This window comes from Thalia democratica, chromosome 1, assembly GCF_965202585.1.
Source record: "Thalia democratica chromosome 1, ktThaDemo2.hap1.1, whole genome shotgun sequence".
Lineage (NCBI taxonomy): Eukaryota > Metazoa > Chordata > Thaliacea > Salpida > Salpidae > Thalia > Thalia democratica.
In genome coordinates, this window is record NC_139165.1 from 87,715,348 (window position 1) to 87,742,058 (window position 26,711).

At 24.6% G+C, this 26,711-nt stretch overlaps 2 non-coding genes across 2 annotated transcripts; both read left to right on the plus strand.

Annotated features, from left to right (window-relative positions):
• The first annotated feature begins 23,977 nt into the window (after window positions 1-23,977).
• Trnaa-cgc (transfer RNA alanine (anticodon CGC)) lies at window positions 23,978-24,049 on the plus strand. Its single transcript has one exon. It is a non-coding gene; the product is annotated as a tRNA-Ala (tRNA).
• A 1,420-nt stretch (window positions 24,050-25,469) lies between these two features.
• Window positions 25,470-25,541, plus strand: Trnap-cgg (transfer RNA proline (anticodon CGG)). The gene has a single exon. It is a non-coding gene; the product is annotated as a tRNA-Pro (tRNA).
• Window positions 25,542-26,711: the final 1,170 nt, after the last annotated feature.

Sequence of the window (26,711 nt, forward strand, 5' to 3'; positions counted from 1 at the left end):
CATCCGACCAAATCTAAGACTTTTATTCTGAATTTTTATAAACTAAACAATTTTTTTTTAATAATTTTAAACAACTGTAAAATAAAAGAGAGTCCGTTTATACGTTTCTATTAAACAAGTAGCTTTTACAAATTTGATATTCATAACTAATAATTTTTGATCTTATTGCATAATTATTTATATGGTAAACCTTAACATTTTTTAACTAATACATAAATAATAAAAAAGATATGTATTTAATGTTTAAAAATTGTAAAACGAAAACTTGAATTTTCAACGTAACAAAAAGTCTAGTTACATACTATAAAAGTAAATAATATATCAAGACTACAAAAGTATCACAATTTTCTAAAGTACAAAACTAAATCTAAATAACAAGTTATATTTTTAATATAATTATGGTTTATTGAACGACAAAAACAGCTTAAAAAGCGCCTTGTCTTTAGACATGGTTCACAAAAAATATTTATGTTATTTAGTCGTACACCACTTGGATATCATTAATATTTTGGTAAGTAAACTCAATTTAAAATAAGTTAAATAATGGAATAATAATTAGAAGCCTACTAGTCACTAACATTTTTTGATAGAAAATTAAATAAAAATAATAAACCTTGAAACATTTTATTCATATGAAAACTTTAACTTTTTTAAACTGGATTAAAAACTAGAAAATAAATAAATTGAGCCTTTACCGTAATGTAATAAATATGTAATGAAGAGATTGCTCAAGAAGTTCACAAATCAAGAATAAGAGGACGATAGTAATCGTCTTTTCCAAAAACAACCTGTTTACTTTCTATGATTGTGTATCTTATTGTATTCAAGTAAAAGTCGAAAAAACCGGGTAGAGGTTTCTTAAGTATAGTAAAAGTCTTGCTGTAACTATCATAAACTTCGCTACTCATTTTCGTGCCATAAATCATGTAAAGCTTGCTTTTTACCGATACTGAATCGTGTCCATGTCTTTGTTCTACCATATCAGGCATGCGAGACCAGATGTTGTCAATGTGGTCATAGGCAAAAACTTTGTTCGACTCAAAGAGGCCTGTAATGTAATTTGTACCACCAGAGACTATAATTCTACCTTCAAATACAGCACATGCTGCAGGTGTAACATTGCCTGGCATATTTCGTAATTCATACAACTTTCCATTTCTGTGATCGATTGAAATACATTGCGTTTCTTTAGCACATAAAACGTATAATCTATCCATAAGAACACAGGCTGTATTGAACACGTACTCATCAAAATGATTCCACAAAATTTTGTGTGCTCCTGTGATGGTTGAATATTTATGTAATGATTCACGGTCAAACAAAAAAAAGCTTCCATTACTAAAAAGAGTTTTTTTAACATGTCCAGATGTTACAACTTGATTTGATACAATTTTATTGCTGTCACTAATTTGACACAGATAGCGATCTGAACTATTAAAATCACTATCTTTGTTGTCTAGAAGGCACAAATAAAACGTTTTATGTTCACAGTAACGGCTTTGATAATATGAAGATTTTGGATCAAATATTTTTTCCCTTTTATCTTTTATCACTTTATCTATAAGTGTTATACATTCACTGCTATTGCAAAATAAGTTTTTACTTTTTAAATACTTCAATGCTGCAAAACTTAATAAAGGCAAGCGTACTGCTTTAATAAGTACTTTTGCGTACTTAATTCTATTCAAGAAGTCGTCATTTATCCAAGCTTCTACAAAGTTAGCTACCTCAATTTCTGAAGTAATTTTTAGTTTGGAGCTCGTACAAATCCTGTGTATTTTACTGAATGGCAAATTAATAAATGTTTTGTTTTTCAATATTAAATAAAACCACTTTTCGATGCGCTCAAACGCACAAACTTCAGTACTTCCAAGGTTGTTGCTCTTCAAAACTTCGTAAAAGAAACAGGCATTTTCGGGGTTGATATTTTCTTCTACAGTAGTCGCTAAGGCGTCTTCAATTTTTTCAGTGTTGAGTGTTTTTGACAATCTGTTGAATTTCAACCGTAATCTCCATGTCAACAATTTTTTTCCTGTTTTTAATTGTAATGAATATGACATTTAACTTATTAAAGTACCAGCTTTAAGTAATTTAGTAGTTTTCGGTAAAAAGCAGAAGTAATATCTTAATTTTGCAAATAACAAACTAATGCTAAGTAAAAAAACTTTTTAATGGAATATAAACAAAAATTCTAGTATAAACTAATTAATTATGCCAAGTTACATGAAAAGGTAAAATGTAATTAAATATTAGTTAAATATAAAACAAAAAAATATATATAACAAAGTGTTAAAATATAGGTACTGTGTAAAATACTTAGAAATACCAGCAGTTTACTTACTGTTTTTTTCAAATACTAAAAAATCTTGTTCATTCTCTTCTCTAACTAAATTAATTGAATGTTTAACAAAGGCTTGTAAAACTTTTTTATCATCTTGAAATGAACAGTTTAGATGTTCATTTAGTACTGTATTACAAAAATCACTTGAATTTGCATCAGCTCTACAAGTTTTGGGTTTATGTTTGTGCAATAAATTACAATTCGCTCTCTTATCTGCTTTTCCCATGCTTTTTTCTTATAAAAATTATCTTAAAAAGTTGTTACAATAAATATTTTAAATATTTCTAAGTTATTCAGTGTTTAAAACTTTTGTCTTTTTATTATAGACTTTAATTAACTTCAAAGGAATAAAAAAGTTTACTAAACGGAAAAAAAATACCTAAAAAACAAAAATAAAAAGTTAGTATTAGTTTTATACTAATTTAAGTGTTTTTTTTTTGTAGTCAAAATGATCTATTGGGTCATAAACTTAAACTTTAACTAATAGGTTTAAATTCAATTTTTTTGATTAGTAAAGTTGCTAAAATTTAAGTTGAAATAATTATTTAGTTTATTAATCCAAACCGATTCCATTATCAGGGTTTGACACTAAGTTAAAATGACCGGCCCACCAACAATTATCTTATTGTTTGGAATAAAGCTAAAAACAAAGTGCGCATTTATACGTGTCAATCACTTAAATCTTGTTTTGAAACTCACACTAGATCAAACGGGAACAGTTAACTTTTACAACAGCGTCACTTGTGCACGAGGGGACACTTCTGCAGTTCGTCACTTTTGCAAGAAGAATAATTTATAAATATAATGTACGAAAGTAAAAAAAAACATATAAAATAACTAAAAAACAAACTGTAAAAAGATAATAAGATAGAAAAAGAAATAGTTACCGACTGGGGGTAAGGGTTATTGGTAACAATGAAAGTAAAATCAAAAAAATACAAAATAAAATTAGATTAGTAAGTGATTAAAGTAAAAAAATTAACTAATAAAAAAAAAAGTAAAGCAAATAAAATAATATGCAAAATAAATTATCAAAAACTACCGACTGAGATAAGGGTTAGGGATAAATTTGGTAGCAAAAAATAAAAAAATATATAGAAAAAAATTAAATGTTTTTCAATCTGTGCAAAGGTTTTTTGTGCAAAAGTGAGCCTCTGTGCAAAAGTGACGCATTTTAAAAGTGTCCACTAGTGCTAAAGGGACGCTCGTGCAAAAAAAACACCCCCCAGATCAAGCATCTTAAATCTAAGGTCCACGTAAGGTAAACAAGATGCAGTCAAAAAAAAAAATTACAAGTTGCAGCTCTCGGAAACTTAAACTGATCTTGATTTTAAGTTCTGAATAGCATCTGAAGTTTGAACTAAAACTTTATCTAATTACCCTGACTTGCTTTCGTTTGAAACACAATAGACTGCTTTTTATAGTTTGTATGCCGAAATTTTAAAAAGCCTTATGAGATGTTTTTATCCTATTTTATTTTTTGATATTTAAGAATTAAAAAATATGTTGTACTTTATAACTAGCTAGACTAAATTGTGCTAAGTACCATTTATAAATTAACATTAGGTATATGTGAAGAGTATTCTTAACACTTGAAAAAAATAATTTTGGACACAATAATAATATTGATGTTGTTATCACAGAGGCAACGTCGTGTCACCATAAACTTGGATCTTCAGACCTTTATCAATATTATTGAAATAAATAAAAGAAACTCAATAATGTTGATAAAGCTCTGAAGACCCCAAATAAGGTTAAAACGACGTTTTTTTTTTGTAAATAAAGTTAAGATTATAATAACATAAGAAAAAACGAAATTATATATAGTAAATAAAAATTGAATAATTTGGGTCCAGGAGTTAAGCAAAATTTACAAGTTTTATTTACATTTTTGAAATAAAAACAGAAATTTTAACTTTTTTCATATTGTTTTAATAATTTTCCTTTTTTAATTAACTTAGCTAAAAAAATTAGCCTGGTAATAAAATAATTAAAATAGATAAAGTTGAATTGTAAAGCATACCAAAGTTTTTATAAATTGTTTTACAACAAACATAAATCTAAATTACAAAAAAACTAGCCTGCAATAATTTTTTTCAGATAATCAAGCAATTAAGATTGAGAGATGTTATGCAAAATTCATTACTTATAAATTTACAAAACATAAAACATTTTTAAGATATTTATAAATATTAGTGTCTTAGTTAGTATAATAGATGTACATGAAATTAGTTAGTTAATCTACAAAAGACTTTCTAAATAAAACTGGGAACAAGTAACAAAATAATTAAATTCATAAGTGCCATTGTTGAACTAATGTTTTATCAAAAATATTCAAGCTATTCATTTTAAATTAAAACAAAGAAGATTTTAGTAAGTAATCAGTATCAGAACTCCTGGTTTCTTAAAATTAAAATCCGCAGTGTTTTGTGGTAAACTAGTATTTATGAAAAAAATTGAAAAAAAAAAACAATCAGTGTAGGAAAATTTGTAAATAGAAAAAATGAAAATATAGAGGTTAAAAAAGTTAATTATTGAAATTTCGTTTCAGATTTAAGCAGAAATGAATCAGAAATTTGCGAAAACATTATTAACAACCTAGGTTTCCAAAACTATTCTCCTACAATTTGTAATTTAAAATAGATAAAGTTAGTAACATTAGGTCGGAGTAAGTTTGATATAACAACAGTTTTAGAGATGTGTGTCTTTTTTTAATGGTTAGACTTTATAAAACCCAAAAAAGACTTTTTTTTAAAGGTATAAAATTAAATATTCAGATAAAGTGACATAATAATTAGAATAAATTAGAATTAACGATGTTCGATGAATTATTAAATTAAAAATAAGTTTTACTTTAAAGTACGCACTTGTGCAAAACATGCTACAGTAAATCATAATGAATTTTATTATAAAAATTAACTAGCATTTATTCAAAAAAAAAACTCTTCAGTTTTAATTTAAAATTTGAAAAATATTTTTAGCCTCTAGTAATTTTTTACTGGATGAATAAAACCGACCACCTTTATTTAATTATTTTAAAAGTGACTATAAAAAGAGGATTAAAAAAGAAATTACTAAAAATTCAACAACAACTTTGATAACTTAAGTTTTGTGCTGTTGCAACAAACCATGTGACTTCATTCATATCAGTTGAATTTTTTTTTTTTTAAGCAGGTAACTTAAAAATCTTTAAACTAAGTAATTTTAAGTGAATTTAAGTGACTACTTTTACTAAGCAATTAGATACGGTTTATAACAGTCTTTATGTAAAGCTTTATAATTATAACTTCCTTTAGCAATTGATCAGATTAAATAAACTTACTACTTTAATATTCGAAAACAATTTGGCTTTACAATTAAAAACTTAAACTTTCTCGTTGACGAGGACTGTTTTTTTATTCATACTAACATATTATTATGAAATTTAACTAATTATAGTAATATAGCTTTATGTTAAGCTTGTACAGTGCATATGAAAACTAATACATAAGTATAAATTAACTTCTTAACAAATCGTTCTTGAACTCACGTCTTGATGATCAGTTAGAAACGTAATACTATTAAGTTGGACAACTAAACAATATAATTTCTACGCAAAACTAAGGCGATCATAGCACTTTTGTTTAAAAATTAAAAATACTATTAGACTTGCAATTAAATTGAAATTTCGTTTTTTCCATCAAACTAACTGTTTAATGATATTCTAAAAAATGGTATATTGCACTTACAAAAAAAGTAAATTTTAGAAAAGTAAGAGTTCTAAATATTGAAAAATGAGTTAATTGAGTAGACTAAAATAAAACAAAAAAAAATTACTTACCATAACAAATCTTTTTACAAATGCTTCACATTTTGTCCTAAATATTTTTTCAAAGCAGAGCAAAAAGCAAGTTTGTAAAAACCTTCTATCTAAAGGTGTTTTACTTTTGACCGAAAGTTTTTAGGACGATTTAGAATAAATAAATATTGTTTTAAAAACGTTATAGTTACACCATGCTTAAACTTTAGTAACTAGTTTGTTTACTATATTTATATAAAAAAAAAATCTTTAAAAAAGTTTGCTAAAACACATTCGAATTTTTACAATGCGCGAAACTTATTTAGGATTGTTATTTTGGTGCAATGAAATATAAAGATATTTATTTTTTATTTTGCCATTGATATAGTTCTAAGACTAAAGGTAAAACAGCCAAAATTGCTTTATTTTCTTAAGACATTTTGTTGTTTATAAATTTTCAGCATACTGTTAAATTTGTTTTAGTTAAAAATTCTTATTTTTGAAAATATGACTAATTTTAAATTCTAATGAAATCATCATGAAGTCATAGTAGAGCGTATTTAAAAGGTAAGCTTTTATATAATACTTTTTTAAATTAAACTATCTTGATTTTTCCCTTAACACTACAAATAATTATCTTCTTTTTTTCACCTTTAACTGTATTTTAAACAGACCAAGTAAGGTTAGACTAGTTTGATTTTATTGATAAATTTTAATTTAACAATATTTGGCCTGACTTTTTTTCTCAAACTACAGGCATTTTTTTTATTTTTACAGTGTCTCTATGCATTTAAGACTATTTATTTAATTCTTTTTTATTTTTTTAATTCTTAAGTGTTTCAAATTTTCTAAGTTTTTACAAAATGTATTTCAGTGTTTTACATACTTCTATTTTTATCAAATGTTTATTGTTTTAAATAAGTTAACCTGGTGACAGTTAAATTAAAAATATCTTGTATTTTCTCTGACTTTTTTACTTATAGTTTTAGTCATACTTTTTGAAAATATGACTAACTTTTGAAATCATTATTATAAGTTTAATGAAAGATCTAATGAAGTTCATACTTTAATAATCTGTGTGTGGTAGGCATATTAATTGAAAGTTTAAAAGCAGTATGAATAATTCAGCGCGTTCGACTGTTTAATGTAAGATTTTTTGATTCAAGTTCGGGGACGGTTTTTAAGGCTAATATTTTATATTAAGTGACCGTTGCTGTCTTATGCTAGACAAATGTATACGTATAAACATATAAACTTGTATTTAAACAAATACAAACTTCTTTTTAATGCAAAATAATGCACACAGCAATTTTGGTACACTTAATTATGGTTTTTCGACGTGTTTAAGGAATTCTTTTTACTAAAAAGATTTAGGAATCTTTTACACTTATTATCAGAAAAGAAGATAAAGACTTGGGATTATGTTTTAATTATTTTATTAAGAATTAAAGATATAGATTAATTATAAAAATGTTGCTTTGTGTTTTACTACAGTTTCAAATTTATAATTCTAAATCTAAATTCAAACATCCATGCACCTTAGAAACATTTAGACAGTTATTGTCGAGTTATTTAACGTTAAACTGTGTTCAAGTGGTGTACGACTCGATAACTTAAAGCTTGCTAAGTACACTAGGTCTTATGACTAAAGATTTTTTTTATAGTTCAATAAACAAAAATAATTTAGATTACTTGAACTGAATTGCTGGTGTTTATCGTGAAGTTTCAACTACAGGCAAACTTCATCTTGATATAAAATATTTTATAGTTTTAAAACTACTATTTATTTATTAAATAGTATCAAAACATAGTTTTTAAACTATTTGATTTATTTTTTATTAACAACACTATATGCTTGAATTACCATTTTCTAACCCTAATTAATATTGTTTTTTGATTTTTATAAACGATATAAGACACAATTCTTATTCCATAACCATCTAAATAGTAAAATCTAACGCAAACTTTTGTTAAAAATTTCGTTAAAATTTTTAGATTTCGTATACTTTTTTTAATTTGTGTAGTTTAAGACAAACTGTTATCGTATGCTTGTTATATATTTTTATATAATTTTTCTTTTCCTGTTAACTGAAATGTGTTTTATTTAAACAATAAATTAGTGTATCAAACTTAAATTTTAGTATTTCAATTGCTATTCAAGTAAAACAAGTTAAAATAATTTTAATAAAATAACAAAATTTAATAATAAAAATATTACTTTAAACTATAAGCAATTTCAGTAAGTCAATATTGTAATTTTACCATGAACAAACAATTTTCTTTATTAAAAGAAAATAGAAAAACCTTATAAAACAAATAAAGAATCATTATAGAATTTTTACGAATACTGTATAAAAGCACAAATTTAAAAGCATAGAGTTTTAATTAACAATTAAGTATGGTTTTACAATTTTAAAAAGTAGTTAAATTTTTTTCTCACTTTATTCACTCAAGATTAATCTTTTTTTTATACTTTATTGATAACAACGGTTAGTTTAACTAATACAAGTAAAAATAGAAATTTAGGTATATAAGCGTCTATCAATATTATTTTTACATAGTTTTTTATCCAAGATTAGGCAGATGTATTGTAGATACACTCGTATAAAGTAGCCTTTTTACCTCCACTCCCAGTTATTATGTATCTATAATTTTTCGAAATATCACATGCTAACAATAATGCACTTTCGTTGTTCTGTCGTAATGTTTAAAAAACATAATCAAAACTTATCTTTAAGGTTTTGAAAACTAAATGAATAATAATGACCTAAATGCTTCAGTATTTTTAAAATGTTTAAAATTAAAATTTAAAAATTATGTCAAGTCTGCAGTTTATTAAAAAATCTAGTAGACAAAAGTTTATAATTACAAAAAAACCGGCTACATGGTATTTCTGATATTTAAAATTTAAATAATAGTTTTTTTACAGAACAACAACTTTACAAACATAAATTATTTTTAGACACTAATAAAGATTTCCACTTGTTTTTAAATTATTTGGAATGTATATATAACTCTTTAAAAAGATTTAAAAAAATTGAAATTTCGGAGTTTAAGTTGTCCGTATTTAAATAGCTGTGCACCTTATAAAATCATATATTATTTTAATACTTCCAAATAAAAAAATGGTTAAATTATTTTTTAACTCTTTTAAAGAATGTTCTTAAATTTTTTAAAACCTAAAAATTAATTAACTAACATTGAAAATATTGGCGCCATAGGGGTTTTTCCATAAATTAACCAGTTGATCTTGCCCAGTTGTAATAAACCAGTCTTTTTTGTGTGCATATTTAAGTGATGTAACACTCTTATTGTGATACTTTACCTGATATTTTGCAGTATTATCTAAACTACATACTTCCACGTTGCCATTTTCTAATCTGTTTAACAAAATTTAGCTTTTGAGTTAATGCTTATGTTAGCCAGAATAATTAAAAACAATAAAATCGTTTAAGAAAAGTTTATTGATTATTGAATAAAATAACACTCGTCTACTTATTTTAATCATTATATAATTGTTTTTGTGTGACAAAGATTAATACCTGGTTTAGATATAAAATTTTATTTTAAAAGAAGGCACATTGCTTTGTTGTCAATTCAACAAATTAGTATCTTTTATACTAAATATAAATATAGGTGCTTACTTTAGTAGTAAGTATAATGTTTAACAGTAAAACGTTTTTACAAGTAATCAAGAGCGGTTCTGACCAAGCTTTTACATTTTAACGGTATTATATTATATATCAATAGAATCAAAAGTAAAAAACAGGGGATAAATGCAAGAGTTTTTTGATTTGATTTTAACTTAATAAATACAAAAAAATACAGTTTTTAATCAAATTGCAGACTGAATTTTATTATTATTAACTTAGAGATAAGCTTTTTTTAATTTTTAAGTTTAAAGCAAGTAAAAACAATAATTTAAAAAAATTTGTAATTTCATAAAAACAAAAGAGATATATAAAAGATAAATGAACTTCTAACCCAGCTGCAATCCAATTGTCATTCGGTGAACAACCCAAAGAGTAAACTTTACTATCAAAGTTTATGATGGAAGCATGTTTATTGTGACGAATGTCCTAACATCTGATAGTTTCGTCAAATCCACCGGTGAATAATTTACCTCCATCAGGAGAAATGTCAATACATGAAGCTACGCCCGTGTGTCCTGCAAACTGCCTGTTAAAAAATGATAGGTAAATTAATTAACAAGCGTATAACATAAAACGTTTAACTTCATATTGGTAGCTTTAAAGGATATGAAGATGAAATTATTAACTATGGCTCTTTAGAAAATTAAACTAGTAACTTTCGTAGTAAACTTTTTTAAATTTTAAACAAATTTTTATAATCCAGATATAAAATAAATAGCTTCATTTTATACTGTAGCTTTTTATAAACTAATGGTAATTTATTTTTTTTATAGTTATCACATACTGAACAATTTGTTGATTGTGCAAATCCAACATGCATACGGTTCCATCTGTACAACAAGTAAAACATATTTTGGAGTCCTGAGAAGTTGCAAGTCCTAAGCACCATCGAAAATTCGGTAATGTTAATTGGGACTGAAAAAAATAATTATGACCGAATTTCAATAACAATTATTAGAAGAGTTAGTTTTATACTTAACATTATTGAACTAAAAAAAATAAAAAATAAAAGAATTCAAACTATCTTCAATAAACTTTAATTGTCAAATGCGTTAAATTGTAAAAAAATAAAATATTTTAACCCCTTTAATTAAAAAAATTAAAAACAAAGCTTAAAGCTCTACATGTTAACATTAGTCTTAATTAGAGAACAAATAATACGTTTAAATTTTTTAAGGAAAAATATATAATAACTAATCAATAACAACTTTTATCATAAAAAACCTTTAATCTAGGGGCTCCCCCACAACTAAGATCCCACACTGACACTGATGTTGATTCACCGCCAATTAAAAGGGAACTTCCCTCATTTATAAGTTTGCATTTTCTTATGTAATCGTCATCAAAACAACTGAAATGCGTTACTGGTTTTGTTATTTGTTGCAGATTTTCGTTTGCTACTGATATTTCCCAGATCTAAGTAGAGATAAAATTTAAAAACTGTATAATAATATTTAAACATGTAAATAAAACAAAAATGTATTTTTAAATAAACACATAAACTATTTCAATGGTTATTTTATATATTTACTAACTTGAAATACTGAACTAAATAAAATGTATTAAATCTTATTCCTGACAATCAATTTGATGTATACAAAATAAATTATGGTAGCATATCAAACTGAGTAGTGTACTGAACTTCACAGTACAAATCAAAAAAATAACCAATTGCTTAAAAAGGTTATAGTGCAGAGACATTAAAAATAAAATTATAGTTTAACTTTAAAAAAAATATTAGAATATTTATCTTTAAGTGAAAAAGTTAGACTAACTTTCACTGTTCCTTTACCACCGGTGTACACTAGAGGTCGTTGCTTGTCATCACTGACAGTAAGAGCGCAAACAACTTCGCCATGCATCAATGAACACAGCTTGTTCACAATCGGCATTCCGTTCATGTAGTTTGCAGGGACCTTCACTCTTTGCGGTTTATCGTCCGTTTGCGAATTTATAGAGTAGCTTGAGGGCTGAACTCTGTTAGAAAAAACCAGGAAGTTTTATACACTAGGCTTGTATTATTATAGTCATCAAAACTGATAAACTTACTTTAATTTAGAAATTTTTACTTTAGATATTTCTTTTAAGTTTTAAAAATTTAACATCTAACCTAATTTTTGATGTGATATCTGATGGCGAAATATAATGACTATTAGCCTTATGACCTGTTTTATTTGAATTACTTTGTAAATTAATACTAGGGTTGTGTGATAGTCTGTGATTTTCAGTAACATCCGTAGGGATATTAGTTGGTACATTAGAGTTATGACGTTTCACAGGTGCAATGTTACTGCCAAGATACATTTGTGGTGTCATGGTGCTCTGATGAGCTGTTTGTGACGTCATAGTATTCTGATGAGCCGCTTGTGACGACATACTTGAATGATTGTTTGATTGTGACATCATCATTAAAGTATTAGCTGTTTGTGACATAGAGTTCACATCACCGAATTTGTTGTTGTTTAGATTTTGTTGTTGTCCAGTCGCTTTAGCTTAAAAATGAAAGTTCAAATATTTAGGAGTCAATTTGTTATTTAACAAAAGGATAATGTAAACAATTTATGTAACCTCATAACTTAGTGCACTGGTCTTTTAAATCATATAACAATTTTCACTTTTGAATTCAACATTAACAGATTTTTGTTTTGTTTTTGTTTATTTAATGTATCTACTACAAACTAAAAAAAATAATGAAATTTAAAGCAATTTAAATTAAATACTAACCTGAAATAGACGTGGAATCGCTAATTGTACCACTAGCATTGTTTGAATTTTTACTTAAATTTACAATGTTTGTATTTGTGGAATCACTGTTTTTTGATCCAAATGACCTGTTTTGTGGTTGTTAAAAAGCAAAATTATTTTGCAACGTACTATGCCTATTACTTTTTTGTTGGGTTTGATTATTGACTTATAATTATAACATTTTTAATTAACAGTTGGTTTTTATTCATTAATACTTTATACTAACCAAATTATCAGTTTAAACATGATTTAATATAAACAAAAAAGTTATGTTACGGAACATTAAAATAACAGTTTTTATTTTATTCAGAAATTTATTCTATATTAGATACTATACCAACTTTTTTGATTCTTTACTATTTTGAGCGTCAATAGGACTAATTGATTTTCTACTGATATTAGCAGCATCGAAACTATTGTGTTTTATAAACACTTTGTTGTTCTTACAACGTAGAATGTCTTTTAGTGGGGTCGAAGCTTGAATCTAAAGTTTAAAATAATAGAATTTGCTTAAAAATATAATTTGTAGCCGTTTTTATGTTAATTTTCTATCATATTTATTTGAATTTTCAATAAAAACTCGGTTTTTTGTATTCTGCTTTTTAAGTTTAAAGTGTTTATTAAGTAAAAAGAATATAATTTAGAACAATCTTAGACATCTTTCTAGGCATTTGTTTTTTTTACCATCTAAATATAAAAGAACTAACTTCTTTTGATTCTTTAGTTTTTAGTTCACAAATACTATTTTGGGTTTCATTCTGTAAAATAACAAATATTTTATTCAGTTCATTGTAAAATTTAACATTTAAATAAAAATGATCGTTTAATTTGTCAATTAAAACGATATAATAGATTTGTAAAGTTTAGTTTCAACTTTTGACGCTAACTTTTTTCTCTTAGTTAAAGTTGTTCAAAAAGTTAGTTAAACTCGTTTTGTAAACTATGAACAAAACAATCTTTTTCAGTTAAATAACAACTTTATGTTAATAGTTTGATTTAATCAAATCTAAGTAGATTTGAAAACGTTCTCAGTTCTCAATAGTCATTTGATATAAGTAGTTTAAATAAAATGTGATATCGATACAAGTTAATTTTTTCTTTTCACAATGTTATCAAACTATAGCATAATTTAATCGTATTTTACGTCTAAAGGATTTTGATAGCGAAACGTTGTTTGCTTAGTAACGTTTACAAAAACTTAAAATAAAACTGTTTTTGACAATTAACAAATAAAAAAAAAATAACCTGGAGTTTACGTTTCTTTGAAATTTTCGTTAGAGGCATGATTCGATTCACAACATTCTCACTTACATCTGGTACACTTTGGCGCTGCTTTTGTACCTTACCATATTCATTTGTTATTGACTGTTTTAAATTGTCTACAACAGCAGATATAGTTTTATGTGTAGTACTCTGAAAACAAATTAACTGTTTACTTTTAATTAAGAATAAATTTGTTGCTTTAAACTTAATTAACTTAAAACTTAAAAAACTTGGTGGTAAATAAAGTAAATAAGAATTTAAAACTACGTTTAAAAAAAACATCATCTTTCTATTTGCGTGAACGCTTTTAACTTTTGAGTACTTAATTGATTTGTTTGAGAACATAAGTTTATTTCTTTTTACATATCTCTACTGATACACCTTGTAGTTTGTTTGTACAAAAAACTAATAAGTTTAAAACTGTTTTTTATAAACCTTATATATATATATATAAACAATACTAGTATGAAGTCTTGTATAATAAATATAAAAATAATAACAATAATAGAAGTATAACTATGTCAACTCAATTTCTAAAAAGCATATGATAAATGTTGATATTATTCATATAATTAAAAAAAAAACTTTTATTAAACTTTATTAATAAATCTTTATTTCTGTATAATAACCTAAACAGCTGTTATACAATAGTCAAATTTACACAATACTTATGGTAAAATTCAACTAAACTGTTTTGATGTTATATCTGACTTTGCATATTTTGTCATTTCGATAATTTTTTATTGCAGGATCACAGTTAGAAAATTCAGTTTGTGTGAAAACTGATTAATTGTAATTTATAAAAAAAATTAAAATTTTAAATGCATAAATATTCAATTTGAATTCCTTCTTGTATTATGTCTGTTTTAAATAAATACTTAAAAGTGTTGTAGTGCCTTTAAGGTCACTTATTAAGTCTATTAAGTCTGTTTTTTAATTTTTTAAGTTTCTAAAAAACTTAAGAAAAATTAAGTTGCTTATAATAACTATTACAAGACATAAAGTTTGTTTAAATAGTCTAAAGTTAAGAAAAATTGTTCAAAAATAAATGATCAGCTGCATTACGTGAAACAAAAATTTTTATTAAAAATAACATTTATTATTATGATGTTGTGTATGTGAAAGTATACTTTTTCTAACTACATCACTAAACGTAAAAAAGTGAATCTATTAACAAACCACTTATCACTAGTACATCGGTAACTTTTAAGTTTAGTGTCGGCAAAATTTACAAAAAGTTCATTAATTTAAAGAACTCGAAAAGTTTGTTAAAAAACGAGGAAGCAGCTGTTGGGTCACATAAAATTTTCAAACGTTTGAGAAAATAATAAATTTTGACGTTTTTAACTTTTCATGTTCGCGTCAAACAACAAAAAAAAATACTTCAAAGGAAATTATCATGTGAAATTTAACTTTTTTAGTGCAAACAAAGAGCACCTGTTTGATTGTAAACATTTATAAAAATTTTAAGTGTTACCTCCATTCTGTTAAAAATTGGTTTTAACTTTTTATAAACTTTAAACTTTTTTTTTTGAACATTTAGAAAAATTAAAACCCGCATAAAAACGTTTGAATTTTTTTTTACCTAATTTAATTTATTTAAAAAATTCTGTCTTTTAGAACTTATCTTTATTAGAGCAAAACTATTTATACATCATAAACTAAAATTTCGAATAATTTTACTTGTATTGTAAAATTACTTAATTTTTTATTGACAAATTCTAAAAGAACTTTATAAAACAAAATTAAAACTATAAATTTAAGTCTTCAATCTTAATTAACTAGAGTCTGTAAGATTATTTATAAAAACGGACTAACTTTAAAAAAAAAACTTTAAATGTCTAATTTTTTTTCAACTTATACTTCCATACCCTATTTAAAAGATGTACAAAACGTTTTGTTTCATAAAGAGTTTTTAAGTAATATATATTATGTATATTTGGTTTACTTATATAATATTTAAAACAAATAAACAAACCTGATTAGTAGCATGAGAGTTTCTTACAGCTTGAGGAAATGAATTATTTAGACCTAAACAAGTTTTGCTTAAATAATCTAGCACATTTAATATTCAAAAGCTTCTAAAATTTACTTATTAATTATAAAAATAAAATTATACAATCTAAAGTAAGACTTAGAGGAATATAAAATGAACTATTTTTTAAAAGTTGAAATTAAACTAGATTGATAGTTTCAACTTCAATATTAATTACAAACAAATATTCGAGGCTTGAAACATTATCAAAAATTTATCTAAAAAGACAAAGCTTTTGTCAAATTATCATAAAAAAATGTCTAAAATTGTAACTTAGTTAATTAAACATATTTAAATATAGCAAAATATATACACATTTTTACATTAATCTCTAACTAATCTAGATTATTTAAAACACTGAAATACCAACTTAAAACTAATTAGGCTAGGGAGTATTGTACTAAAACTACACCAAGACATGTATTTTTTTTAAGACACCAAGCAAAATAAGATTGAAACTCATTTTTAAGATATTTGAATATTTACACAACTAACTATTTCATTTAGTTAAGTTACCTTTTGGCTGGCTAATTACGTTTTGACTTTTCATTTGTTGGCCTGCAGATGTAGATAAAGGAAAAGTTTTATTAATTTTGCTATTTCTTGGTAGCTTTGGATTTATTTGATGACTTTTGAACACCTGAGGTTCACTTTGCGTCTTGGCTAAAGCTGGTACGCTTTGCATCTTTTCTGCATTAAATACTGTGTTCACTTGCTTTAGTTGTTTATGTTGGACCTGAGCATTGCATTGCATTTGGTTAGTACTTTTAACCTGAGCGTTACTTAGTAACTGGGAATTAACTTGAACCTGAGAATTACCAGGTAACTGAATATAACTCTGAACTTGAGGGTTGCCTAGTAACTGAGAATTACTCTGTACCTTAGGGTTGTCTAGTGTTTGAGAATTATTATGAACCTGAGGAATACCTTGTAACTGAGAATTACTCTTTACCTTAGGGTTGTCTAGTGTTTGAGAATTATTATGAACCTGAGGAATACCTTGTAACTGAGAATTACTCTGTACCTTAGGGTTGTCTAGTGTTTGAGAATTATTATGAACCTGAGGATTACCTGCTAGCTGAGGATTACTTTGTAGCTGAGGGTTACTTTGAAGCTGAGAATGGCTTAGCAATTGGTTAGTACTTTTAACTTGAGGGTTACCTGGTAACTGAGGATTACTTTGAAGCTGAGGATTACCTACTAACTGAGGACTACTTTGCAATTTTACTTGACCGTAGTTTTGTACTTGATTAAAAAATAGTTGTTGAGGAGCAACTGTTGTCGAATTTCCTGGATAACTCGAAGAATTTCCAGCTGGATATACAGTAAAATTTATTGGAATTCCTTGATTTTGAACAAGAAAACTTCGCTGTTTGTTCTGAAAAGTTCAATAAAATCGTTAACAATTTAGTATAAATAAAACTAAACAGTTGCAGTTCACGTTCAAGTTTTTTAAAGTAAACAGACCAAAAATAATTATGCTATTTTATGAACAGTAGTCATTACTTATGTTAAGTTATTATTAGTATATTAAAAGAGGTTATTAAAGATTTAACAAAACAAATATTAATGTGTCAATAATTTAATAATAACATTATTAACACTTAACATTAAACTATATTAAGGTTTTAATAACACTCAAAGTAACTTATAAAGCATTAAGTTTTTTATATATTTCGTGGTTTTTAATATTTGTTAGTGTTTGCAATGGTAACTTAGTACATTATGTATATTCATGTCATGCCTAGTTTTATGTAGAGTAGCCCTAAGTAATATTTAATAATATCGTTCAGTATGAGTTAAATTAAAATTAGTTGTTAGTAGGTGTTTTATTTATTGTAACCATTCAAGTAACTTTATAAATTTATTGTTTAAGAAACTTACAATTCATGTAATATTGTACAAAAAAACTAACAGCAAGATACTGATTGATGTCTAGATTTATGGCTTGTCCCAAAGCGATTGAAGCCCGCTGTCCATGCTGTTAAAAAAGATATTTTGTTTATTCAATTAAATAGTAAAACTTTAATACTACTTAAAACATAGTTTTATTAAAAATTAATTATTCTTAATGCTTAGAAAGAATGTTTACACCAGCACTTTAATTTTATATTATATATTTCTACCTATTTTTATTTGATTTTCTTATAATTATGTGAATAATAAAAAAACTACATGTTTAAAAAACTCCAAACTTAATAAATTTGTAGAATATTTTTTAGATTAAAAAGTAAAAATGTCTTGAAATCAAAACAGGAAACTCAAATAACGAAGAATCTTTAGTTACTAACGGTAACAGGAAGTCTAATATTTAGAAATAACTTATGTTTGTTGTTAAAAGCTAAAATTATTGCATTTCTCAAAAATTTATAAACAATTTCAACTTAAAGGCTTTAACCATTCTATTTTAAACAGAAAGTATAAGTTTTTAAAAGTAAAAAAAATAATTATTTCAAAAAATAAAGCCTACAATACGCACACTCATAAATTTATGTACATTTTTTTATAATTTGCACAGCTGAAACTTTTGTAAAGTAACTTATCAAAATCCTTTTATTACATATAACGTTTCACAACTAAAAATTATAAGTTTATTGTTTAAAGTTAAGATTTCAATTTTATTAATAAATTTATATGCTAATAATTTCAAAGTCATTTTGAATAACGTAAATAATCAAAAAAATATATTATTGAGTGCCATGATTATTTAAGTAAAAAGGCTTTCTTTTTTTTCAAACATAAATCTTTTAATTTTACCCTATAAAATTAATTAACAAACAGAAAGTTTAAATATATTAAATCAAATAGTTCAACAACTAACCTCAGGTGGTAAGTAAGGTAAAATTGAATTCATTATTCCAAAAAGAATGTTTATTATTTCACCCTGTTGAAAAAATATTCTAAAAAAATTGAAATATTCACGTATAAAATATTTTACATTTTTTTGGTAAAAAAAAAAAAATTACTTGAAAGTGTTTAAACTCTGTATCACTATTTTTATATTAAACTTTAAATAATTTGTTTTCGACTTATCAAATGTTATATATAAAAACTTATTTATGAACATTTTTAACCAAGTATGATTTTTAGTATATCTAGTAGCATTTCCTTTTATTTTGTTTTACTAAAATTTGTTCTATTAGTTTTTGTTAAGTTATAATATTTTAATATTTTAGGCAATTTATTAAAAACTCACTCTTATTTGAACTTCTAAGCTTAGACTTATTGCATCATCGTAAAACTAAAAACAAATTTTTTCATTAAAAAAAAAGTTTAATTTGTGATAAATTATGTTTTAATTTGTTAAGTGAACTTTACATCGTAATATATTTCAATATTTATTAGGTTTTTACATTTTAATACGTTGCCCTGTACTTTTCACACTAAAATATAGTGTAATCTTAGGTTGTCAAAAAAATTATTTAGTTACATTAATTTTAGTAGAGAATAATTAATTTTATTTATTATAAATTACCTTAGTAAACAGCTCTTGGTTGTCATTTCTTTCTGCAACTACTTTTTTATACTCTGTCCTTAAACTGAATATTTTATTTTATATTACTTAATTTTAAAAATCCTGTGTTGATTTTTTTCAATTCAACTATTTAAAATGAGAAAATTTTTTACAAAATAAATAGTTAAAAACAAAACTTTGTTTTAAAAGCTTATATTAAAGTACTTTAAAAATTCAAGCCATCTAAAAAATTAAAGAATATTAACAGAACTATATGTTTATTTTTCGTTTAAAGGTGAGTAAAAAAGCTTGTATTTTTAATACTGTAGCAACCTAACTAACGATTGAAATTGAATTTGCATGTGTGATGCTTCATTTCTTATTTTTTCACAAAATTCAAAAATATTGTCTGCTCCCAAACTGGTGTTCACTAACGGATTTGCACCCTGTAAAAAAAACATAGTATTAATCTTGTCAGTTCATAAACATTAAAAAAAAAAATTTAATCAAAAACTAGACAAAAAACAATTCAGTTTAATTCTCTTATATTTATCTACTGGTTACTAAAATGTTATTTATAGTATTAGCTTACATTTCCATTAGAGTTATGAGGAACCATCTAAATGATTTTTAGTTTTCAATTTTTATATATTACTTAAATACTTTACAAGTATACCTAAAAATATATCAATAAATTTTGTAAACAAAAAGTCACAAATGGTAATAAAAGCTAATTTTAGAATAAGTCATTGGAGCTAAGGTTCTTGTATTGTGTTTTTAATTTATCCAACTTTAGTTGTTAAACTAAGTGTATAAATTAGCACTATAGATAATAATGTATATTTTACTTAACAATTTTTTAATAATCTTTTTTTAAGATCATAATTGTTTTTACTAAGTCGTAAATGCTTTAAACTTTTTTTCTTTAAGTTAGTTCGTTTAACTGCTTACACTTTAAAAAAAATTGTTAAGCCTAACTAAAACTTGAACAATGACATCTCATACACATTAAAATATTTTTTTCATGCATTTAAAGCTGTACATTCAATAAAAACAAACTGATATAAGATTTTAAAGCTATTTTAATGTTTAGCCTCAAGGAATAATACAAAAAGAAAGTTTATTTTTGTTACTATATTCAATACTATTTCCTAAATTTGACTACTATTACTTTTTTTTAAACTCTCATTTTTACAACTGACGAAATCTAAAAAATACCGTTATTAAAATTTGTTTTGACATTTCCTGTAATATGAACATATATTTTACAAAATCAAAATAAAGTTTTACGAACTATTTAAACTTTTTTCCCATGTTTTACCCAACTTTTAGTACTTTTTGTTAAACTCTGTAAAAAATGAGGTACTTAAAACTAAACCAAATTTAAAGTATTTATAAGCTGTACTAATTATGAAATCTTATTCTAATATATAAATAAATGAGTAATTTAAAGATGAAAAATATTTATACATTATAGTTTTTTGACTACCTTTACAATATTGTCAGCTTTTATTTTACAGCTTCTTAAAGTGTTTATGAGATAATAAAAATAAGAATAGATTTAAGAATATAAATAAACATTACAATAGAACTATTTATTTTTGATGAGCTGTTGTTTAATAATGTGTTGTTTCCACTTAAAAAAAAAATTGTTTTAAATAACTTATAAAACTTAATGAGATATTCATTCAATAAATAACGTATTCAAACAAAATTGTACTAACGCGTTAATTTAAAAACTGAAGCTGATGTACCACGTAATCACACAAAAAAAGAAAATAAGAATTCACAAATTTTGTTTATATTTAGCTACCAAATTCATTTGATAAGCTTTATTATTTTTGTTTATTCCATTCGACTTTCAAAAATTTGATAAATCGGAGCAGCAAGCTCAATCTGTGTCACTTGCATCTTGTGCATCGCCGTGTGAATAAAATATCACATTTTGCGTTGTTGAAAAATTCACTGCAGCATTTGACATGCTGAACTAGAGTAGGGGACAAATCGAGAAAAAACTACTAAAGTAAGACCAGCATAGTTTTTATTTGATAAGAAGTAACTACAGCTATTAAGAGGATGACGTGTTTTGCATCAAATTTAATTCATAGTTTATTTAATTTTTTTAGTAAACAAATATTCTATAACATTAACAAACTGGTGTAGTTGTAACATAAAAAGATTTTGAATAAGGTCAAAATAAAGCTTACAAGTTTTTTTTTTTTTTACAATTTTCGCACTCCCTAATTAAAATACAACGTAACGCCACTGCTAAAGGGTTAACTCATTTAAAAATTTTAAAATTTGTAAAAAGTTTATATTTTTTCTTATTAAAACTGTAAATAATTAAAATTAATGTAAAATTAATGAGAACAATAATTTCCTTGTGAGAGGAGCAAACTAAAGCTGCAAAAAAAAAATTTAAGAACAATATACTCTTTCCTACAGTTTTTTAGATACTTACCTCAAACTTTAAGGAAATGTCCTTTGCAATATTTAGATAAATTTATTTCAGCATAATCTAAAAGTTCTAAAAAAAAACTTTTCACAACAGAAATAATAAAAAATTGTTTTAATTATAAAAATTTCTACTTAAAATTTTTTTAAATTTATATTTAAGAGATTTTAAAATATTCAAATTAAACCATCTTTATGATATTAAGAAATATATTGTGTAATAAATAAAGTTGCTATAAAAAAATATTTATGAGTTTTTTGTTATTCAAAAGAAAAAGTGCCGCCAGAGAGGCTCGAACCATCGACAGCTATTAACAAGACCAGCGATCTGCCACTGAGCTATGGTGGCTGCTATTTAAAGTGGTTTTAGGTGATTTTTAATTAAACAGTACTTTACTAGTCCTGGACATGATATTAATCTGTTCTCGTGTATGATTCGATAACCAAAAGGTTTTTTCGTGCACCAGGTCTTTGGACCAAAAGTTTTGAGCATTTTTTGTCGTTCAATAAACAATATTGTTACGTCACAATGAAAAAAAAATCATTGTCATGTTTATCATACGATTTTGTTTTTTTCAATACGACATATGAAATAAATATTTTCTACCATTTCTATAAAAACTATTATTTCTAAAATTAAAACCAAACATAAAAAAAACTAGTTCGTTTGTTACATCACGAAATAAATCGTTTTCGGTATTAGTAATTTTGATTAGCGTTAGACATAAAAATATTTGTATAAACTTATGGCCATCATATGTAATGTTATAAACTTAATTATTATTTTTAAAAAGACAGTATAGAATGATTAAAATATTTTCACATCTTTTCACATTTTCAAATTTTTTATAAGCTGTTAATATCAAAAGCAAAATTTTAAAATTTACACCAAAACTTTAAAATATTTTTTTTTAAATAAAATAAATGTTTTTTATAACACTTAAACTAATATTTTTTTAAAAACAATTTTTTAAAAGTTTATTAAAGTAAATAATTTGCTTATAAAGTTTAATAATAACTTATAACTGAATTTTTTCTTATATCAAAGTTTTAATAACGTTTTGCAATAGAAAATATTTGAATATTATTAAAACTAAAACTTTAGTATACAAGTTATCAAAATATATCTTTAGAAAACCTTTTTTTTTTTGTTTTGGTACTTGTACATATTTTTGAAAATTAAAAACTAATTACTTTTCTAATAATTAGACTCATTACTATATATGTTGAAGTTTTATTTCTACTAGTAATTTATTATCAATACCTTTAATACTATTTTTCACTAAACAGAAAAATATAAAATCTAAAAATAATAGTTTATAAAAGTTTTCAGAGTTTTGATGAAACTTTTGAATTTATAAAAGCACTGGTACATAACTAACTAACTTTATACAGTCTTACAAAGTTCTCCCGACTTAGTTAAAACAGTCAATCTAAGTTTGAAATGTGTTCATTTATTGCCTTAGAATGCATAAACGTTTAGTTTGGTAAACTAAACATTTAGTTTATTAATGCTTTTATGTTCTATATGTTAGCAAAATTGTTTGTAATAAGTTAAATATTTGATAAATAAAATTCATAATAGTAATAATTATAATTAAGATTTTTAGTTAAATGTTATAAGCTTTTATTTTATACATTTTAAACTTAACAAACCATTACAAACTACTCAGTATACTTAAAAAAGCTTATGTTAGGTAAAATTAGTATTTTAGTGGGGTATAAGCAACTAGGTACTGTAACTAGGATTAGACCTTGGTTGTTACGGCCAGAACGTTAGTTACTCACCACCAGTGACCACGTGTGGTCCGTTTGTTAAGTTAAAAAATTACTTAGTTTGAAACATTTAGATGTTTAAGATATTTTTAGGTATTTTTAATTCATTTTAAACTTTTCTACAATATAAGAGAAAACAATGGTAAATGTTTCTTGAATAAAATATTTTACATACATGTTCCAGCATTTTTTAAAGTTGTCATTTCAATAAATTATTTAAAAGCCCTTCAAATGGGCTCAGTAGAAGGTATTCAAGTTTGAATATTAGCCTTATTTTATATATATATATATATATATATATGTTTTTTTTGCTGTTTTTTTAACTCTCGTGCAAAAATGACATTCCGTTCAAAGTTTTTTTTGTGCAAACTATTCCCCTCGTGATAGTTTGTCTTCGTGCAATTTTTACCCGTTTCAAGTACAAAGATATATACAAACATTCAAATATATAAAGTAAATTATTGACTTGCAAACAAGTGGGGATGTAGCTCAGGGGTAGAGCGCGTGCTTCGCATGCGTGAGGCCCCGGGTTCAATTCCCGGCATCTCCACATTTTTAAATTAAATTTTGACTTAATTAAGACTTACTTATTTTTATGAACATAAACTTGAATATCTATAACTATTTACTAAAAATAAGAATATAGTTATTCAATAGCTTTGATTTATCTAGAATAACACTTACAAAACAATACTTTTTTGTAAACTTGTACATCTTTGTTAACCAAAGTGCTTTTTATTTTAAATTTGAACTGGCTGAAGATTAGAGACAATCTTTTTTGTCTTTATGAAACATATGTTCCAGCATTTTTTAAAATCGTCATTTCAATAAATTGTTATATGTATATATTTTCTATATTTATATATATATAAGTGTAACAAAAAAAAAACTGAAAGAATTCTTTTTTTATTAAGTAGAAGAAAAAAAAAGTTACTAACCGAGGGTAAGGGTTATGGATAACAGTGATAGTAAAAAAAATAAAAAATAACTAACAAAACTTTTATAGAGAAAAAACTATAAATAGATAAATAAAAACAAATTAGTTAATCGAAGAAAAAAGCTATCGACCGAAGGTAAGGTTTAGGAGTAATAGTGATAATAAAAAAATACTTAAATTTAATGTCTATATATTTTAAAATTAATAAAAAAAGAAAATAATAAAATAGATAAATTCAACCCGTGCAAAAATGACTTCTTGCAAAATTTTCTGCTCGTGCAAAAGTGACCCTTCGTGCGAATTGTAATCGTACAATTTTGTCTTTGTGCAATTTAGTCCCCTAGTGAAATTTAAACCCGTCGTGCAATTTTGTCCGCTCGTGCAAATTTGACACCTACCTCCTTTGCACTGTTCGCTGCACAGTATAAAACTAAATAATAAAGATTACTAAGCAGGCTGTGTAAATAAAAAATTGAGATGTTTTTTTTGTAAATAATAATAAAGCAAATGAGTTATATAAAAAACTTGTTTAATTATACAACATTTTTTCTTAACGATTATTACCAAAAAACTTTCATTTTGCCCGCATTTTAATTTTAATTATTTTTATTTTTATTTAGATTTTAACTTTATTAAACAACTTAAGATGAAAAAATTTTAAAGTTTGTTAGAAATTAAATTTCTGTTAAGACCGTAGGTAAATCAAACAAAATATAAGTGAGTGACAAAAAACTTCATTCATAATTAATCTGTAAATATACATATGTTATAAGATTACTAATGTTTTTTAATTATTAAATAAAATACTTATTTAAGACAAAAATTACAGATTTTTATTATAATTATCTTTTTAATGGAATTTAACCATCAATTAACTTTTTTATTTAAGTTAAATTTAATTAGATAAAAGTATTATTTCGAGACATTTTAACATGTACAACTTATTGCGAAATGCAATCAAAAATACTATTACTTACATATCAAAATTGTTTGCATATTAGCTTTATAAACGAAAAAAAAGTTACCTCTTCGTGGCCTGTTGGTCTAGGGGTATGATTCGCGCTTCGGGTGCGCGAGGTCCCGGGTTCAAATCCCGGACAGGCCCTACCTTTATTAGTTCAAAATAAACGCTAACCTTTTATTTTTGAACTAGGTTATTGAGAAATAAAATATCTTTAGTCTCATTAGTAACCATCGAATCGAGCTTCGTATGAGTTATATATATATATTGATGAATTGGTATGTTTTATTACCTAGAAACAATAAAACTGATGTTAGTGTGAAATTTCAATAAAAACTACTAAACAAGTTTTTTTCCAAATAATATTAGGAACTATAAAGTTAGGTTTTATCTTCAGCAAGAATTTCGTTACATTACAAACTATAAATTAATGTTTTCAGTTTAGGAGAGAATTTTGTTGTTAAAGACGCATATTGTTTAACTTATGATTGTAGACTACAATTTTTTTGTAGATTTAGTTTTAATACAGAACAGAAATTTTTATATAAAATAACAAAAAAAAAAATTTCCCTCAAATTTAAAGTCGATGAAAACAACATTTTTTTCACTGTTTTAACTTGGTTATTATAATCATAACCTGACTTAATACACTTTTTCAATTTTTGAGTTTTTACAATTGTATGCTATACATATATATATATAAAATAAGGTTATTATTTAAACTTCAACACCTTCTAGTGTGCCCACTTGAACGGCTTTTAAATAATTTATTAGAAAAATAAGATTTTATTTTAAAGCGTTTAGCTTCATGAAAAATATGTACTAGTATTTTTAAAATTGTATTTTTCATCACTTTGTTAAACATAGATGCAAAGGTTATACAAAAAAAAAACAGTATGACGTAATATTGTACATTACAAAAATTCAGTACAAAAATCGATCTACTATCTAACTTTCAAACAACTAAAATTAACAAAAACAACAGTCAAGTGACTACAAAATACTTAAAAATTATATGATATATATATATATATATACGAATATAGATAATGCTAAATTTTATAGTTTATTATTATTTTAATTTAAGTGTGTGTACCACTCAATGACTGAGAAGTTTAACTTAGTCCTTAAACCAAAAGTTTCAAGAGTATTATTGTTTTTCATCAACTTTTATGTAATAAACTTGTTATTAGCTTCTACTTTAGGAAAGAAAAAAAAAACTAGGAAGCAGAAATATTTCTTTTATTTTTGTATGTACGCTTGGTTGTTTGTTTCCTTATATTTTATAGAAATATAATAAATATAATATAACAA